General features: G+C 38.9%; 1 protein-coding gene across 5 annotated transcripts in view; it reads left to right on the forward strand.

The window, feature by feature from the left end:
- Positions 1 to 13,088, forward strand: part of LOC145544668 (uncharacterized) — a 256,837-nt gene that overhangs the window by 120,249 nt on the left and 123,500 nt on the right. For 2 of the 5 annotated variants that reach the window (XM_081587658.1, XM_081587642.1), the window contains exon 1: positions 6,508 to 6,636. The exons of 1 other annotated variant lie outside the window; for it this stretch is intronic. The gene's annotated coding sequence lies outside the window, so the exon portion shown is untranslated. Of the gene's footprint in view, positions 1 to 6,507; positions 6,637 to 13,088 lie in introns of those variants that run through there. 2 more of the 5 variants (XM_081587632.1, XM_081587667.1) reach the window with 1 other exon arrangement.

Below are 13,088 nucleotides of genomic sequence, written 5' to 3' on the forward strand. Positions count from 1 at the left end.
CTGATTGAAATCCCAACTCCTCTCTTTTATATAGCTGTGTGTTGTATGGCCAGCGATCTAATCACTTGTGTCTCACCACTGTTGTCTACAAAATAAAATAGTACTAATCTGCTTTATAGAATTTGTTCTGTAGATTAAATAAAATTGGACATATAAAAATCTGGCCCATGTGATAAATAAATGTTAGTCTTTCAATAGCAATTTCTTCCTTACTTCATTCAAATTTTAAAATATCCTGGTATGATGAATCTATAGTAATTGAGGGGTGCGTACATGCATGCTAAGTCGCTTCAGTTGTGTCTGACTCTGTGCGACCCTACGGACTGTAGCCTGCCAGGCTCCTCTGTGCATGGGATTCTCCAGGCAAGAATGCTGGAGTGGGTTACCCTACCCTCCTCCAGGAGATCTTCCCGACCCAGGGATAGAACCTGCGTCTCTCTTGTCTCCTGCAATTACTGGGAAGCCCAGTAATTGAGGGGTATTGTGTATTTAATTTGTAAAGGTGATTTGAAAGGTTTTCGTGGTGACGGGGAAATTGAGTTGAAGTTGATCTTAAACTAGCAAGTTTTCTTTGCCTTATCACATCTTTGCTAATGATTTCATGTACCTGAAGACTAGAACTCATGTACAATTTATTAGTTTGCTAATTATTTTTGACACAATTCTGTTGCTATACATTTATATGAGCCAGTAAATCATCTAAGTTAATGCTGAATATGTAGGGTATAGTTCGGGCGAGGCAGAAAAGGAAAGACGACCTCAACGGAAGTAGGTAACCTTTATTCAGGCAAGGAGGGGCGACAGTCAGCCTAACGACCAGGCTGAGCGCCGAGAGGGATCAAGGGGCTCCATATTTATAGGGGGTTTGTGGAAGGTTTCTGATAAGGGGATGATAAGTCTTCTGGGCAGGTGTAGGGGGTGGAAGGTTTCTGGACAGGGGGTGATAAATCTCAGATAGATGCAACCAGCCTGGGGCATCAGGGTGGGACCTAAAGTTCTGTTTTGTTTTCTCCGAAGTTAGATGATTCAGCAAGGGCCTTTGAGACTGTTGTTTTCTTTTCTAGGCCCAAAAGACTCCTTCAGAATACTTCATAAATTGTTACCCATTGTTACCTTTTCCAAATACAAGGGCTTTCCGGATGGCTCAGCAGGTAAAGAATCCGCCTGCAACGCAGAAGAGGACGGTTTGACCCCTGGGTCAGGAACAGTCCCTGGAGGAGGAAATGGAAGCCCACTCCAGTATTCTTGCCTGGAGAATCCCATGGACAGAGGAGCCTGGCAGGCTGCACATGGGGTCCCAAAGAGTCAGGACACAACTGAGCGACTAAGCATGCAGGCTAGTCACATACTCACTTTATGGAAAAGCTAACTTTTCTTTCTCCTTGATGCTATAATTTGTTTCGATGCCAAGATACATTTTCAGTTAAGTGTTTTAAATACAAGGTTTAATTTATAGTTCTAATAGAACACTGGCTGTGAAGGATTTAGGAAGAACACTGTCAAAACTGAAACAATTTCTGCATGGGTCGTAGCCAACAAAGGATTTGAGTGTCCGAAGCAAGCGGAAGCACACTTTTAAAAACAAAAACTCTTACTCAAGCGCAATTTTACTTTAAAAGATTTTGACTAGCTGCTTTCTAGAACAGTACCTAAAGTAGCAAACGTCTTTTGTCACAGGGAATTCAAATTGCAGGTGAAGACTGTTGGTGAATAAAGTTATTTGACAGATTAATATTTTTTCTAAAGAAATCTGTGTCTATAATAGTTAAATTCAGTGATGTATGTTTGCTCCACTGTTATAAGAGCCCTTTTTATCCTTTAGTTCTATCAGTTCTTGCATTCTATACCTAGAGGCTATGTCTTAAATTTAAAATGGCTAGTTTATTGTTGAATTCATTCTTTTGTGTTAGGAAATCTGCTTTCTTATCACTAGTAATACTTGTCTTTAAATCTGTCTGCTATTAGTATAACTACATCAGGTTCCTTTTGAATACTGCTTTTGGCACAATATACATTTTCCCATTTCCCTCTCAAACATTCGATGTTGTCATGTTTAAAGAGAATCTTTTGTAGTCAATAAGTAATTTTTAAAAATTTGGTCTGACTATCTTTGTCTTTTAATTAGATAATTTATTTGCTTACATTAAATGTTAAGTACTGATATCTTTGTGTTTAAATTTATCATTTTACTGTTTGTTTTCTCTGTCTCTTTATATGTTATATTTTCTTTCTTTGTCTTTGATATTTATTAGCTTCATTTTTCTTATTTTATTTCCCTTCTATTCGTTAGCAATATATTCTTTTATTATTATTTTAGTTATTATCCTAGAGATTAAAATATGCCTCCTTGGTTTATGAATATCTACCTTAATACTTTTATTACTTCCCAGGCAGTGTGAGACTCTTACAGCAATTTAATTCAATTTACTTTCAACTTTTATGCTGTTATTATAATGAATTCTAGTTCTGCATATACATATATTAAACTGAAGAATACATCATTAATATTTTTGAAATAGCTATTTATTTAGATATATCCATATGATTATTCTTTATAGTTCTTATTTCTTTCTTCCTGTATTTCATATTTTCATCTGAGATCATACTCCTTTAGTTTGAATAACTCTCTTTAGAATTTCTCTATTGTGAGTCAACTCAGTTCAGTTCAGTCGCTCAGTTGTGTCCGACTCTTTGCGACCCCATGAACCATAGCACCCCAGGCCTCCCTGTCCATCACCAGCTCCCAGGGTCCACCCAAACCCATGTCCATTGAGTCTGTGATGCCATCCAACCATCTCATCCTCTGTCGTCCCCTTCTCCTCCTGCCCTCAATCTTTCCCAGCATCTGGGTCTTTTCAAATGAGTCAGCTCTTCGCATGAGGTGGCCAAAGTATTGGAGTTTCAGCTTCAACATCAGTCCTTCCAATGAACTCCCAGGACTAATTTCCTTTAGGATGGGCTGGTGACTCATTTTCTCAGATTTTTATCATCTTCAAATCTCTTTGTTTCATTTTTGAAAGATATTTTTACAAGGTTAAAAAAAGATATTTTTACAATGTAGAATCCTAGGTTTCTAGTTACTTTCAGCACTTTAAAAATGTAAATAAAAGAAAAGAATATTGTATTTATTAACATATATGCACTCAATATAGGAGCATCTAAATACATAAAACAAATACTAACAGACATAAGGAGAAATTGACTGGAATACAATAATAGTAGGAGACTTTAACGTCCAACAGACATCAACGGACAGATCTTCCAGATAGAGAATCAATAAGGGAACAGAGAGCCTAAATGATACAATAGAACCCTTAGACTTCATTGATACTTTGAAGACATTACAATCCAGAAAACCCAGCATAAACATTCTTTTCAAGTGCACTTGAAGCATCCTTTGTTGTTTGTTGTTGTTGTTCAGTCGTTAAGTTGTGTCTGACTCCTTGTGATTCTATGGACTGTAGAATGCCAAACTCCTCCTGGGTTACTATTACTCTAATACATTTGCCAGAGTCCAGCTCCGACAGCCAGGGAAGCACTGAAGGGATGAACGCGGTCGGCAGAGAAAATGATGCAGTCTCTCGCTCAAAGCACTGGGCTGCATGTTTATTTTAAGCATCAGGTTTTCTTTTATACTTTTACAAAGGCATTAGGTCAGAGGCATGACATCTTCAGTTTCTCCTCACCCATATTTACTGTCTCCATAAATCATTGTTGTCCTTCAGAGTTCCCTCTTAAGTGTCCTTGTGATAACATTGTAACTCAAGTTTGTTTCTGGGCTGTATGTCACATTCCTCAGTTTATTTCTTATCTCTTTAAATCCTGCTATCCCCTAGTAACTCAAGCTCATCATCTCCTAAAAAGGCTTTTAGCTATTAGTATCTCTAAAATACCTAGTTTCCATAAGCTATAGTAAAATATGCCAACACTACAACATACCTTAAACTTTTAGCTTCTAACTATTCTTAATTATTCCTAACCCCTAAACTCAGCAAACTTGTTCTGCCATAAACATTTCCCTTACAAGCAGGTTTCAGATAACAATGTTTCCCATGGCCTCAGGCTGCAGCCTATGTGCTCATCCTGGAACATTCTTTGTAAAGATCCTTGAACAAATGTCAATAGTTAACTTTATGGATTATAACATTCTTTCCAGCCAACTCAACCGGAGGGAGGGAAGGACAAGTCAGAATCATAAGACCTAACTCCTTCATCCCCCCCGCCCCCCGAGAGGGGGTTGGGACCGTGCTTGTGGGATGAGGAGAGGGGGTTGGGGCCATGCCTCCATTTTGTCAGTAATGCCTAATGCGGCTCCCAACAATTCCACATCTAAATCATTCATTCAGATATCTCAGTTGGTGGGGGAGGGCCACAACCACCCTCTTTCAAGCTTTCATGCTCAACTATTCCCATTGGCATCTCATTTGGAACACCAGTCCATTGACCTTTTGGCTTCCTCGCAATCCATCAACTCTTTGTCATTTCCCTTCTTATTCAGTACAGAATTAAAGGCAAAATATTAAGGGAATATTCTTTATGATATATTAAATCAGTATTTTAAGTTTTAAATTATGCATAGCAGTTTTTATGCATGTACATAGAAATACATTGAACACTATGGCTCAATATGAATACGTGGGCACATATGTAATAGAACAAGAAGTTATCAAGTGCAGTGTACTTCGTTCCGGAGAAGGCAATGGCACCCCACTCCAGTACTCTTGCCTGGAAAATCCCATGGACGAAGGAGCCTGGTAGGCTACAGTCCATGGGGTCGCGAAGAGTCAGACACGACTGAGCAACTGCACTTTCACTTTTCACTCATGCACTGGAGAAGGAAACGGCAACCCACTCCAGTGTTCTTGCTTGGAGAATCCCAGGGACAGAGGAGCCTGGTGGGCTGCTGTCTATGGGGTCGCACAGAGTCAGACACGACTGAAGCGACTTAGCAGCAGCAGCAGCAGCAGTACTCTGTTCCATTCCATTCCATTTCGTCTTATTGCATTTTATTCCAGACTATCTTGTGTGATTCTATTTCATCCTAAATCCTACCAATCCAGGATGGAGAATATATTCCCTGGTATAAAAGTGAGACCTCTTCATAATCTGCTGCAGTGGTCAAAGTAATATTAAAAAAATCATCATTATATATTCAGTTATGACTATCTACAAAACACCTAAGAGGATTCTGAAAATAATATAGGTATTTCAGAATCTATTTACATATCTATGTAGAAACTTTCAATCTATTTAGATAAAATTATAAAAAACCTTCCAAATAAAAGAAAAACATATTTAAAGTTCAAGTAATCTGGCACCCATATAAATGTTGTAAAGGAGGTGGGAAAGGAAATACTAGCTTTTTTCATCCACTGCCCTAGAATTACAGGCTCAGTGGACACACGGATGGCTTATTTTCCAAGTTATTGCAAAGGTTAGTTTTACCTTACTTTTTTACTGCCTTTTGGAGCCTGGTAGGCTGCAGTCCATGGGGTCACGAAGAATCGGACACGACTGAACGACTTCACTTTCACTTTTCACTTTCATGCATTGGAGAAGGAAATGGCAACCCACTCCATTGTTATTGCCTGGAGAATCCCAGGGATGGGGGAGCCTGGTGGGCTGCCGTCTATGGGGTCGCACAGAGTCGGACACGACTGAAACGACTTAGCAGCAGCATGCTCTCATTCTTTTTATCCTATTTTATGTCTTAACCATGCACCATTTGATTAGTAAACCATTGCTTAGTGCCCTCTCATTCTCCGTTATCAGTATAGTCCCCCACTTCAAAATGAGATACTGATTTCTTTGTTAGAGTAGCAAAAGGTAGAAGAATATGTACCAAAATCATAGTAACTTAGAACAATGGAACTTAATTTCTTGCTTATACAATGTTTTTTTGACATCATAGGTCGTCAGGGTTAAAACTGGGGAAGCTTGTTTGCAGGCAGCTATTTAGAGAACAAGAATGATGGCAGCTCTGCTATCCTCAACATGTGATTATAAAGGTTTCCCTGGGGATCAGCATTCCAGTAGCAGGAAGAGGAAATCCTGAAGGAACACATAGGAAGAATTTATGGCTGTGTTTAGAAGTGACTTTGTCCATTTCTGTTCTCATTCATTGGCTGAAATTCAGACACATTGCCGTGTCTAAATGCAAGGAAGCCTGGGAAATATAATCTAGCTGAGAATTCAAAAGTGGGTAAGAAGAGGGAAATGACTTCGTCTCTGACACTTTAGGGTTCCTGCTATAGTCTGAATTGTTTTGACAATTAAACTTCTTTCCTCATTTTACGGATTGTCCTAGAGGTTTGGGATACCTTTGAAATGACACTTTAGAGTAAATATTTTTATAAAGGACTCTTTCATTTCTATTCATGCAGGATTTTCTGGGTATTTGTGGATTTCTTAAACCCCAAATTTTAATCATATGATTCTTCAATTGGGATCATTCTGAAGCTTCATCCATCTTGGTATTGCTACAACCATACTGTTTATAATTGACAGAGATGGATGACATCACAGTAGAGCATTGCTCATGTGGAGAGGCACCCACAGAAAACTGGCATTATGAAGTGAACATTACACCACAGTACTGTCAATATGTGAAATCAGGAGTAACTATCAGCAACCAAGGTGAGATCATTTTTCATCTTTGTGAGCAGATTCATCAAGGTCCTGTGAACTCATCTGGGATAGAAGGAATAGGTATATACTAGGTGTCTTCTTTATATTGTCATTTTTTCTTAGCTTAAGGTGTAATTTTATTTTCATTGACAAGACACTTGAGATTTGAGTTTGCATATTTATAAGGATGAGTGGTCTCTACTTGCTCTTAGGTTGCTCACCATGTAGGGGAGGAGGCAGGTAAAATAGATTGCTTACAGTAGTGGTAGGAACGTGTAGCCTATTCAGACAGCATAGACTGGTTACCTCTCTCAGCAGTGTTCATTGACCTAATAGTGAGAACAGAGAAAGTAGAGTGGGAGTTGCTCACAACATGAAAATCAAAATAGGAATTTTAGAAATGGTAAGCATTTGTGTACAGAATATAGATGTGGATTTGGATCTGCTTGAGTTGGATCCTGTCTCTGTCAGTGAGATGCTTGTTCTTAGCCACGTTACTTTGCTTCTCTGAGCCTCATCTGAATAAGGAAAATGTGAATATATTTTTGTTGTAGAACTGATATGTATATAATGTATATCTATCATTCTATCTATCTTTCTAGTGACCTAGCTGCCTATCAACTATCTAGGTATGTCAGAACCTAGATATGTACATAGATATACCCAGTAGTGGAGATATATATATATATATATGCAGATATTCTACATCTGTCTTTCTGTTTCTCTCTCTACTACCTAGGTATATTGGATTACTTTTCAATATCTGTAATTTGCATACTGATTTTCAAGCATTTTGTGGATTTACAATACTCAATGTGGTTATTGTTATTAAGTGTTATAGTGAATTTATTGTTAGCTTGAAAATATTTACTGAATAGCATGTATAACTATATGCTATTTTTCAATATGAGAACCAAGCAGAAAATGTAAACATGTGAAATTCAAATGTTCATCATATACTTAAAAATCAGGAGGACCTAAGAAACCTAGTGAGATTGCAGAAGATATTCAGTAACGGAAGAAAAAAATGCAATTTAGAATACAGAAAATGGCTAGAGAGGAGGGTTCTAGAATACCAGAATTGAGATGGAGGAAATTAATGAGATATCCAGATATTGGAATGATTTTCTAGGGATTGGCTTAAGTGATGTTGGTGGGCCAACAAAATTGGCCATGAAAAATGATGTGGTCGGAAACTAGGAAACTAGGAATCAATTGTCATGAAACCAGGGGGACTAACATGGTGCAGAAAGTGATGGGGCAGAGCAGGAGGAAAAATGGAGCAAGCTCTAAAACTCAGAAAGATGGGTGCACATTCTAGTGGTTGGTTTATGGCTTTTATGAGGATATGGAAGTAATCCATGATTTTCATTTTATTTATTTTACATTATTTATTTATTTGACTGTGTTGGGTTTTGGTTGAGGTATATGGAATCTTTGGTTGTGGTGCACGAGCTCCCTAGTTGTGGCACGCATGTTCTGGAGTTCAGGCCTCAGTGGTTGCAATGCTCGGACTTAGTTGCTCCTCTGTATGTTAAATCTGTTTCCCAACTAGGGATCGAACCCACACCTCCTGCATTGCAAGGCAGATTCCTAACCACTGGGCCACCAGGGAAGTCCCTATCCATGACTTATGAGAGAAGGAATTTTTTAATGAAGGCAGCAGTCTGCTGTGACCGAAGGCATGAAGCCAAAGTTCCTGGAGGCATATAGTCTACAGGGAGTGGGATAAGGAGTATTTTTTTTACTGGAATGAATGTGTGTATGCTATTGTGAGGAAAGCACCAGATATACTTCATTTACAATTAAAGAGAGAACCAAAACAGAGGGATATTTGCTCATAAAAGAGCAGGGACCCTTATTAGATGGTAGAAAGGGCTGATTCAATACAATATAGACTGTGATCTACTTCCAGCTGACCCAGTCACCTATTCCTTGTATCCCATTCTTCTTTTGTCCTTGCCAGGGTTCTATTCAAGGAAAGAAGGCATTCTTTTAAGTAGAAAGGGGATCCATAGAGATAACTGTGTGCTTACAAAGCATTAGTAAGAGGGATTGAAGAAATAGAAGTTAGGGGGCTTCCACTGTCTCTTCGTCTTGGGGTTGGATGGTTAGAGTTGTGACTCAGAAAATATAGAACTGTCTCTGCTGCTCCACTGCAGTCAAAGTGCCTCACACACATGAGGCAGTAGTGGTGCTTCAAGCGTATCCATCCGATTTTGCTTGGTGGCAGTCAAAGCAGGAAAAAGGGCTTCTGCCCGATTTTTGCCTTCCTATTCCCATGTCACTGTGTCCTGCTGGATTGAATTCAGTCACATGCAGAAATCAAGCTGTGTCTTGGAAATAGAAATTTTAGTTTTATCTCCTCTTCCATATAAGAAGTTGCATATAAATTATCAGGATTTGAAGACAAATGGTAATAAAGCTTGAGCTTTCCTGGTAGCTCAATTGATAAAGAATCTGCCTGCAATGCAGGGGGCCCCAGTTCAATTCCTGGGTCGGAAAGATCCCCTGGAGAAGGGATAGGCCACCCACTCCAGTATTCTTGGCTTCCCTGGTGACTCAGCTGGTAAAGAATCCACCTGCAATGCAGGAGATCTGGGTTGGGAAGATTCCCTGGAGGAGGGTATGGCTACCCACTCCAGTATTCTTGCCTGGAGAACCCCCATGGATAGAGGAACCTGGCGGGCTACAATCCTTGGGGTCACAAAGAGTCGGATATGACTGAACAACTAAGAATAAGCGCACAATAAAGCATATTAAATATTCTCCCCAAATCCTTTTATTTATTTATTTGTTGTTGTTGTTGTTGTTATCTATGTTTCTATAGTTCACTCCTATAATCTTTCCTTGTATACTGTCATCAACCACGTCCATGCTCAGTAACCTTAGTTAAACTTGATGGCACATTAAGCAAAAACATGCAAAATCGAGCTACCTACTTTGTTTAGGCTCTGCATAAAATCCCTTAAAAGGCAATATAGTGAAACTTTCCGTGTGATGCAGGTTTCCCCTATTTAAAAGGTTCAAAGGTCAGTTCTGGGTCCTGTGATGGGGTAGACTCTTCCATCTACCCTGGCTGCTGAGACACCCCAAGTTTGTCTGTGCCTGCAAGGAGGAAGAAGGGAAGTACCAGGCAGCCCTTCTGCTCGCTCACTGGCACCACGTTTTCTTGATCTCATTTCAAGCACATTATTTTCTCTGCTCATTTAGATGCTTGATAATAGTAGGAAGTGGAAGTGTACTTATCCAAGTCTGAGTTGTTTCTAAGTCCAGTTTGTAAACTTTTACTTGTCTTTGTTGTATGGCTTTGCTCACATGCAACTCTCATTCCCTGAATAGCTCCTCTTCCCTTCCTAGCTTTCCCCTTCTAACTTTCTCCTGACAAAACTGGGATCCTGGCTAAATTCAAACCTCCCACTTGAGCTGCTCCTGCATATGTATCCTGCCTGCTCATAATCTCTACCTAGAAGTTGTAGTAGGCATGTGTCTAAGCATCTGTTCTTCAAGATTTCCATTCCCTCAGTATTCAATCAAGCTCTCGTTGATTGTGTGAAATGAAATATTACTCTGAAATGAACTATTTCTGTGAAATGAAGTATTTTCTGCTGTACCAGTAACAAGCCATGACATAGCCATCTGAGCCCAGGTAAAACAATGCCAGCTATTCTGCAGCCATCAGCCGCTTCCTCCCCAATAAGTGCTGAGGACTTGAGGGGATGTGGGAAGCACAAGAAGCAGTTATCCGCCACATCATCAGCTCTTATGGTTATACAAGGAATTAGGATGTGAGCAATCAAAAAGCAGGATTTGGCCCCAGATAGCTGAGATGCATATGAAAGAAATGATTTCAGTAAGCCTTGTGCGTCTTCCCATACATAGAAAAGCGCTGAATCTCTTCATGCAAGAGATCTGGTTTTCCTTAATTAACAATAATCTTTCAATATTCAGATTACCTGCCCCTTGCTGCAAACTTGTATATAGCCTGGCTCCTTCCCTTGCCTTCTCAGCAGCAGCTCTCTCCAGGTCACCTGAGATACTGTTTACTGGGCCTGGAGTCCTCATGATTCCCACCGAATAAATCTGTCAACTTTTAGGTTGCACATATTTTTTCAACTGACAATTGAATAATGAAGGGAAGTAAATACAACTTTTCAAAGAGTTATGCTGTCAAAGTGCTTTCCAGATATTATTACATTTATATGTGTGTGTGCATGTGTGTGTGTGCTCAGTTGTGTCTGACTCTTTGCAACCCCATGGACTGTAGCCCACCAGGCTTCTCTGTCCATGGAATTTTCCAGGCAAGAATGCTGGAGTGGGTTGCCATTTCCTACTCCAGGGGGATCTTTTCAATCCAGGAATAGAACCTAAGTCTCCTGTGTCTCCAGCATTGGCAGGCAGATTCTTCACCACTGTGCCACCTGGGAAACCCTTTATTATGCTATAATTCTTTCAAAAGGGAAATTATCCTCAATTTTTTTTTTGGTAAGCCCACTCTAATTAATTGAGCTCTTCATAGTAGATAAATTTCTCTGGCTGGAGTCAGAGGATGTAGCAGAAGAAGAGTTAGGCAAGAGAGATGTATAGAGAGATAATTGGGCCTTGAAACAAGTTCTCCCCAGAGCTTCTAAAAGGGATTGCAGCCTTGATGATACCTTTATTTCAGTCTTGTGAGACTCTAAGCAGAGGAACTATGTGACCCGGCCATTGTGTAGACTTTTGATACATAGAACTGTGAGATAAAGCATTTTCCCTATTCCAGGATGCTAAGTCTATGGTGATATGCTGTGGCAGTAATAAAAAAACAGTACAGAAGTTAGAGATCTCCAACTTAACATATCCAGTTCAGAACTTAGTATATTCCAAATCCTTAAACCCTGATTCCTCTCCAGTCTTTCTTGTCACTAAAAGACATCATTATTTATATACTAAATTGGGTCCCAAATATCAGAGTTATTTCTAGATTTTTTTCTTTAAAACCCACATCCAACATTTTTCAAATACCTTCAGGTATTTCCAGAATTTCTATATCTGATCCCTTCTCCCCATCTCCACTGATCCCAGCCTAGTCTAAACCATCACCTCTCTCAACAGAAGTTTTGAAATAGACTTTACTCTTTTTTTTTTTTTCCTAAACAGAATTGTATTCACAGGATAGTCACAGAAATGAAAATTTGACAATGCCAATCAGATAATGTTATTCCTTTATTTAAAATTTTAGTTACCTCCCATACATTTAGAATGGAATTTAAATCCTAGGTCCTTTATGATGTGGTCTGTCTTCCTCTTTGATATTCTCTTCTTTCTTACTAAGGTTGAATCAGATTAACATTCTATGGTACTGATACACATAGAATTCATTGCTACTTCAGGTCTTTCCATCTTTGATTCCTTCTGCCTTGAGTGTCCTTTTTTACCAGATATTGTAATACTTTGCTCTTAACATTCCTCAAGTCTTTGCTTAGATATCATTTCATCAGAAATTCTGCCAAATAAGACAGCCAATCACCATAGTTTTTTATCACCTCATCCTTCATCTTCCCTGGTGGCTCAGATGGTAAAGAGTCTCCCTGCAGTGCAGGAGACCCAGGTTTGATCCCTGGGTTGGGAAGATCCCCTGGAGAAGGAAATGGCAACCCACTCCAGTATTCTTGCCTGGGAAATCCCATGGATGGAGGAGCCTTGTAGGTTACAGTCCATGGGGTCGCAACGAGTTGGACACGACTAAGCGACTTCACTTCTTAGGAAAGTGTTTTTTCCTTCTTAAATTACATTTACATTTGCTTACTTTCTTTTCTTGTTATATTAGAATATAAGCTCCATGAAAGCAGTGATTTTGACTGCCTTCATTATTACTGATCTCTCATTTGCTATAACAGTCCCTGTTTCATGGCAGATTCTCAATAAGTATTTATGAAATAAGGTTAGCATTAAACACCAAGAAACAAATTTAGGCTCAAGTATCTTTGAGAAGTTTTGATTCATAAGTACTTGGTGGAAATATGGGTAGTTAAGTAAGTGTACTGAAAGAAAATGCAGGTTTATACTTCAACAGTGAAAAAAATCTATGAGAGATAATAGCTCTCATGATACAATGAGGCCATGATGATCATAATACTTTTTTTTCCAAAATGGTCATAATACTTTTGATTAAAATCTTACCTAATGATAGGAAGCAATGGAAATTTGGAAATCTCAGCCATCTTCCTTTTATTATTGATGTCTGAGATGATCATTATTTATCAAGTCCTACTTTGGCTGGAAAATGATTTTTTATATGACATTTCAAGATTTGTGCCTCGAATGTACTTCTTTTAGATATTTAGATTTGCTAGGAAGCTATCTCTGCTCTGGAATTGACAGATCATGTAAAAAGCTGCAAGAGCTAAGATTATTTAATTTTAGTATCTTTTAACATGTTATTTTGTGTTTTGTAATTATATGATGGGTTGAGGTACCCA

Source organism: Giraffa tippelskirchi, chromosome 1, assembly GCF_054371585.1.
Source record: "Giraffa tippelskirchi isolate mGirTip1 chromosome 1, T2T-mGirTip1v1.2.pri, whole genome shotgun sequence".
In the NCBI taxonomy this organism is placed as follows: domain Eukaryota; kingdom Metazoa; phylum Chordata; class Mammalia; order Artiodactyla; family Giraffidae; genus Giraffa; species Giraffa tippelskirchi.